This window comes from Mus caroli, chromosome 13, assembly GCF_900094665.2.
Source record: "Mus caroli chromosome 13, CAROLI_EIJ_v1.1, whole genome shotgun sequence".
NCBI classification, from domain to species: domain Eukaryota; kingdom Metazoa; phylum Chordata; class Mammalia; order Rodentia; family Muridae; genus Mus; species Mus caroli.
In genome coordinates, this window is record NC_034582.1 from 91,381,621 (window position 1) to 91,388,998 (window position 7,378).

Consider the following 7,378-nt stretch of genomic DNA (forward strand, 5'->3'; position numbering starts at 1 on the left):
GGGAGAGGGAGAGGGAGAGGGAGAGGGAGAGAGGGAGAGGGGAGAAGAGAGGACTTAGAATGGAATTACTCTGCAATGAGATGACACTGCCCTTATTGGAAACCACAGGCTAACAAATAAAAGCCCAGTGCCAGAAATAGGTAACCTCTTTTGGAGTTGTTGGTCAGTGGAGTTCCATAGATCTCCACACATTACAGGCTATTGCCAATTTTACTGATTACCCCCCCCCACCCCACCAGAATGTGATGGTAAGACCCTAATGTTGAGGCCATCACATATCTCAGTCACAGACTATGGAGAGATTAAGCTGGTACAGTCTTGGAAATCTTCTCCCTACTGGCTAGCTTTCAGGGTGCAGGATGGTGCTGTACACACGGACAGAAGAGAAAAGTTACTGTCATTCTCACTCAGATGTGGACCCTGTGAGGTACAACAGTGACTGGCCTGGTAAGGCGTACCAGCTGATACAGTAGTGGCATGACCACACTAGAGCAATCAACCATTTTCTCATTGGATTTAAGTCTTGATCTACAAGATAAAACCCTTGCCTGATACCATTTTCAGTTCAAGAACCTACTATTATCATTATGCTAAATGACTCATGTTTTAACCTTCTGAAGAGCTTCTATTTGAAATAAAAAGAAGTTAACGTAGAGATCCACAACTGATCAAGGTGCAGAGAATAAGAGATCGTGAAACATTTAGACCTAAATGAGAAAACTTGATCATGCCTCCTGTTCCCCAGGGCTTAGAGATCATTATGGAAGAGGAGGCATGAAGACTGTAAAAGCCAAAGGCAGTAGACAGACATAAGGAAACAATGTTGTCCGGATAGAGCAGGGCAGCTGTACATACAAACTCACAGTGGCTATAACAGCTTGCACTCATCTGTGCAAGCTCAAGCCTGTCCAATACCGCCATGGAGAGAGGAGGCGAAGATCAAATCCTACCCCTAGCTGAGGACCTATTGGCCACAGAGAGCTGCTGGGAGAGAGAAAGAGTCAGTTTTCTTTATAGATCTAGCTCTTGATAAGTCACCCACACTCCAGTGGAAGGCCATACATCCAAGAATATACAGACAGCACAGATTGGACTTGGTTGGTATTTAAGAAAGAAAAAACAAATGATACAAAGTTGGGCAGTAGAGAATAGGAATGGGTCTGAGAGGAGCCGGGAGATAAGTGGCTAGGATCAGAGCACATTTTATGAATTCCCAAAGAACTGATTTACAAACTTTTGTCATGTCATGTATCCATTGTACAGGGTACCATGATTTATAAAGATGCCTTCACGTTTCACATACAGATGCATTGCACTCTGAGCACATAAAGTAGCAACATGTGTGCCTTGTGTGAAGAACGCAGCTCTTGGGCAAATGGCCTTAAATCAGCTTCCCTGCTATAGCTTCGCTATTGACAGCTAGTTCTTCTTCACACCCGATTTCATCCCTCTTCTTCTAGTACCAAGGCAACTTTCAACAAATATTGATTGAACAACCTATTCAAAGTCCAAATCACTGTGGGACAATAGAAAAAAGAACAGAGCAGAATCTGACAAAGTTTTGATTCCATTTCTTAAAACTCTGAGATCTTGGGCTGATTATTAAAGCTTAGTTGTTAAATATAGCAAAAAAAAAATCTCAACTTCATCTATGGCACATGCTCTAATGAAAGTGAAATTACTGGTTGATGTTACAATTACATAACAAATGGCTACTGGTTAAAGACACCTCTTAGAAATGATAGACTTTTAGTTTTATGTTATGAAATGGAATCATCAGTAAGAAAAGGTACAATAACTACAATTGCATAGGTCAAGCACACTACTAAAATAGTTTTGTAAGATTAATATTTATTTTTAATAAGTGAAGTAATTGAGACTTAGGGAAATTAAGTGTTTTGCCCAATATCACATAGCTCATCGGATGGTGGGAGTAGGATTCAAAGCCAGATTGCCTGGGTGTGGAGTCTGCTCTCCCCTGGGACAGCTCAGTCTCTGCTAATGTGTATCATTGAACTAGAAGACAAAGAGTCAGGGAGAATCAGCTGTCAGTCCACATTCTCTCTCTTGACACTGGTGTGGAAAGACACCATGAAGAAAGAATTACGAGCAACAGCAGTGGCTGTAACCTCCTTTTTCAGGATAAATAGATCAGAGAAGTAAATTGTATCCTGGACAAGCCTAGAGAGCACAGAATGTGCCCAAAGACTTCCACTGACTGCTCAGGCCCAGCCAGAACAATGCCAAGTCTAAGCCAGGCTGGGAACAAACTGCAAAGCAGATATTGCAGCAGCTGTGCTCGGTGACGTCATCAGCATGCTTGGTGCCCAGCTGCATGGAGCCGTGCTGGCTGGAGACGCTGCATCACCAGTAGTGAACGCCCAACTCCTGCTCCCCTGGGATGCTGGGAATGCCGGAGCAATGGCCACTGACTTCATTCCAAAATGGCATCTGGCTCTGGAATCCCTGCCTAACCCCATCTCAACACAAAGACAAAGTCATTCCTTCATCTCTCTCTCTCTCTCTCTCTCTCTCTATCTCTCTCTCTCTCCTTCTTCTGAAGCTACTATAATTTTCTGCAATGGTTCTGCTTTGTTAGATTCTCTCTGTTTAAAAACAGTAAGAGGGGAGCTGGTGGGATCATTCAATGGGTGATGGAACTTGCCACCAATCCTGATGACTAGAGTTTGTTCCCCAGGGCTCACATGGTGGAAGGAGAGAACTGACTGCCACAAGTTGCCCATTTGCCTCCATGACAGTGCCATAGCACAGTGCACCCACACACAAACATGTACAAATCATACATACATGCATTCACATGTACATGCATTCATAATATGTGCATTCATACATACATGCACTCATATGTATATGCATCTTTTGAAGCAATGAGAAAAAGGGAGAGGGAGATGCTCTCACCTCAGTTCCAGGAAGTAAACAAGTTCTAAATCCTCTCACTTCTTTGAAAATTATTTAGCATGTTTCCTAGAGACTAGCAAAATGTCGCCATTTCCCAAGTAGGCAACACCTGACCTGGATCTGGTTGGAGGAGAAGAGGGAAGAGTGAATCTGTCTTCAGACACTGAGCTGTGGATAAAGACGGATGCCTGCTAGGTGTGATCTGGACTGCCACACACCGAGCGTTCAGCAGAGACCAAGGCTGGCGATGCAGATTGGAAGACACCTGAAACCACAGGGTAAAGTCAAACTGTAAAGATTAAATCATAACTGCTGCAGCAAAGAACAAGTCCTGAGTACTCCAAGAAGATCTTAGCTCCACCCCTGGATGGGGAAAGCACCCTTCAAAGACTCAAAGACATCCATTCCAAGAATTCAACTAGACTCTCAGCTGATTTTCTGTAGCGCTCTTGAAACCCTGTCAAAATAAAGGTTTGTGAAATTGTTGTGAACTTGTAATTATGAGCTTCCTAGAGAAATGTATAGAGACAGAGCAGTGTTTGGTGTATTGTGTCTCTTGGAACTGTTCGTAATAAGCACAACTGAGTCACTTTTCAACATTTTCAACTTTTAAAATGTATTCCACCTTTCTAATGGAAAATGTAAACTTTAAATCGTCACAATATTGCTCTGTGCACTTGAGTTTCCTCTCTCCGTGCTCCTAAACAGAAGTCTAAGCAACACGAGTCCTCCCAGCTGCTGATGTCCTGGTGGTACTGGTCCACTCCTTGAAGAGTAGGAGCTGAATAGGGAAGCTAACAGGTGTTGCAATAAAGCTTCCAATGACCTGAGGCCCAAGAAGCCAGCTATGGTACCCTCATCTGAAGATGGCTCAGAGGGAGGGAGTGTTTTTCTTTCTAATTACAAGACACTGTGAAGCTGTCAGGGTGCCAACGGTGACAGAGAGCACTGGTGGCCAGGGTTGAATAGCTGAAACCTTGGCCAGGCAGAAAGCCATTGGAAAGGGTCCAGGTCAAAGCAAAAATGTGGCTGAGGGAGACGCCAACTCTGTGGGAGACTGCAGCTGCAAGTGGCAAAGGCCAAGGTGGGGTGGCTGGGGTCAGGGCTGTGGGAAACAGACACCCCAGGAGTCTGCATGTGGGTAGCAGAGGCAGGGAAAAGCCACAGCTCTGAACTGAGTCACAGATTCGAGGGTGTCACTTTCTGAAAATCCCATATGTATCTGAGGAGCATGAAATACCTGAGGTGAGGTTTCAGACTATGGGCAGTAATTGTGGCATCATTTTGTTTGAGTCCAAAAACTGGTGTGCTGAGGGTATCTGAGATATAAATAAAACCCATGGATTACAGAGTGGTTAAAAAGCAGCTGTTTGCTTATTTTATATGCTTGCATATACATGTGTGTATGTGGAAATATAAACAGCATGGCCCAACAGAGCACATTTGCAATTAATTTTAAATTACTAAGTACTAATGAATGATTTTAAGATGCTTGCACACAATTTGTTCTCAAGCATTTTCATATTTGAACTCCCCCCTAATCTTATTTACACTGCTCCTTTGCTTAGCAAATATTCTCTAGCTAGTGTCATGTTTGTAAGTGCTCCTGGCTTGTGCAACTGCAGAGGCTGCAACCCTGCTCCCATGTAAACACAGACACCTGGAGTCCAGAAGAACAGGGTCAGGCAGCTTCATGGAGGTCAGTTTCTTAGAAGGGACAGGATGTCCACTGTCTTAATTGGAGTTCTCAAAAGAAACAGAATCAGCTGGGAACTCTAATCATGCATAAACACACACATGTACATGCACACATTCATATATGTATAGTTTACTCACTATGTCAGAGAGACAGAGACAGAAAGAAATTTCCCAAGATCAATGTCATCCAAGTCTTTACATCTCCTCAGTAGAGAATTACTAGTTTAGATAATCGCTACTCAGGTGACAGAAGTAGCTTCTGGATGCCTGGCACAACCTCTAGGCCAGCCTAGACATTCTGAATAATAATCTGTGTTTTACCAGGGTCCCCATGTGACTTGTTGGCATACCAGGCTTTGAGGACATTTGATTCATGATGGCCTGCTTAACCACAATACTGTTAAACTTCTATCATGAACAAAACACTATATAGTCCACTCTGGGGGACAACTAAGAAATAAAATAGACATAATTCTGGGTCTCACTGGTACTCTCAAGTCTATACTTATTCAGCTAAGCTAAATTATGTATTACTGTGTGACTGTCCCCACACACATACCTGCTACTAAATAATATGTGGTCAAAAGTATCCTTATTTACATGTTTGCCTGTCCATAACATAATCTTTGCAAGTGAAAAAGCACATTCCAAAATGGTGTATACTAGATAAGGTAATCTGTTTGGCAGACACAAAATAATTGAAACGGTGTGCGTGTAAGTATTATCTGCATATATAAGCCAGAAAAATTTTAGAATCTCTCAGGAAAGGGGATTATGGATAATCTTTATCTTTTCCTCTTAAAAGATTTTTAGCATTTTCATCCAATCTTTTACAATAAGCACATGTTATTTTAATAATTAGAAAAGGCAAGATTTTTTTTTTCAAAAGATGACCTTACCGGCTGTGTCTGTTCCTCTTCATCGTCTGTTCTTGCAATAAGGAGATCCAAGGTTCGTAAACCATGTCTACACAATTCCTCATCTGGCTAAAATTCATGTGTTCCCTTGTCTGGAGACAGGATCAGGACTAAAGGCAGATGTGATTCAAGTACCTGTGTTAGAGGCCTTTATAGCCTCTGAGGCGGGGGGCTGGGGGGGGGGGGGACAGAACACCAAGTCTATGGTCAGATTCAACTCCAGCTGAGGAAGCAGACAGCCCACCATGACTCAACTATCCCATATCCTCTTCCTCCCAGCCAGATGGCTGGGCTGCAGTTCCCAGACATCTCCATGGTGCAGTTCGATCCTAGGACTGATGAAATGTTAGCAGCGGTGATGGGGGAGGCTCCTCCCTACTTGCCTCCCACGGTTCCCACTCTCCTCCCATGATGAGTTGGTGTCCATAGGGCCCTGGAGACAGATAACAGAGCCACAGGAAGGAAGCCCCTGAGCTCTGCCTCACACGAGTTAGAGCAGGCTGCCTTTTGGGAACATATTTTGGGTGTGATATAAGCAAGAAACACTAGATCGTGATCACACTTGAGCCATGAAAACTTGGGTGTGGGAAGCTGTTGGTTACAGAACATTTGCACCGGGTTTTGAGCAAAGTACTGCTGGTGTGCCAAGATAAGAGAAGCAGAAGAGAATTAATTGCAGTGTATCCGAGGCTGGGTAGGGTTCCTCTTAAGGAAGATGAGTTTGACCAATGGAACTGAACTACGGTTAGCTTTATTCTCATATCCAAGCATTTGGGAACACTTACCAAAGGGGATCTGCATGGTGGCAGTCAAACATTTGATACAAATAGGTGGCTTCCTTTCATAGCCTTATGTATCAGTTAATTTCTTACTTGCTGTGATAAAACAAATGCCTGACAAAGCAATTTAGGGATGGAATGGTTTATTTGGGTTCACAGTTTGAAGATCCAGGTCACTGGGTCAGGAAAGTTGTGGAGACTTTGAAGAGCGTGAGGCCGTTGGTCACTGTGTATCTGCAGTCTAGAAGCAGGGAGAGGTGAATGGCAATGCCCACCTTGCTATCTCCTTTGTACTTGGCCTGGGGTCCCAGACCACAGAATGGTGTCCCGCATAGCCTTGGTGAGTCCTTCCACCTACAAACACAAAGTATGTCCACAGCACAGCCTGGTTTCCTAGGTAATTCTAGATCTCATCAAATTGACGGTATTAACCAGCAGACTAGGAGGGAAGATGCATGAGACATGATTATCTTAACCAGTGAAGAATGAACTCAGAACAATTCTTCTCCAGCAAGCTGGTCTGCAGCAGGATTCTGAGATCCCAGTCACTCAAAACAGCAACCCTGTCGGTTTAGTGGCAGTTGTGTGTAAAGGCCATCATGTCGTCCCATTAGAGTGCCTGGAGTTTCTTGCTTGCTTGAACGTAACTGCTCTTCTGCTCAAAATTACATTAAGATGAAACTTGGCACTGGATTTGTCAGCCAGATGTGAAATTTTATTGTCAAACAAATAAGCCAAAAGAAAGAGTGAAAAATGTTTCATGGATCCCCAGTTGTGGTGATGGGGTGTTTGTTCACTGAAAAATTGAGCTAAGAGATTAAAGCTTCAACTTAAAATATAAAATTTTGCAAACAGTTACTATTTTAAAAATATGACCGTATGTATATATTCAAGAGGCTTTGAAATAATAGCTACTAACAAAAGAAAAAGACCATGCACATTAATAAACTATTTGGGTGGGCCTGAGAATATTCTCTTTCCTTCTCACTACACTGAAGCCTTGATGCTGACTAACAAACCTCGACCTACACATAATGTCTCTCTTTGTCATGAATTTATTTCAGA

General features: G+C 43.1%; 1 long non-coding RNA gene across 1 annotated transcript in view; it reads right to left on the minus strand.

The window, feature by feature from the left end:
* Window positions 1-5,950, minus strand: part of LOC115029096 — a 43,291-nt gene extending 37,341 nt beyond the window's left edge. Inside the window, exons 1-2 of the long non-coding RNA XR_003834673.1 lie at window positions 5,517-5,950; window positions 2,920-3,184 (exon numbers count right to left, since the gene is read on the minus strand). This is a non-coding gene — a long non-coding RNA (uncharacterized LOC115029096). The remainder of the gene's footprint in view (window positions 1-2,919; window positions 3,185-5,516) is intronic.
* Between the last annotated feature and the right edge of the window lie 1,428 nt (window positions 5,951-7,378).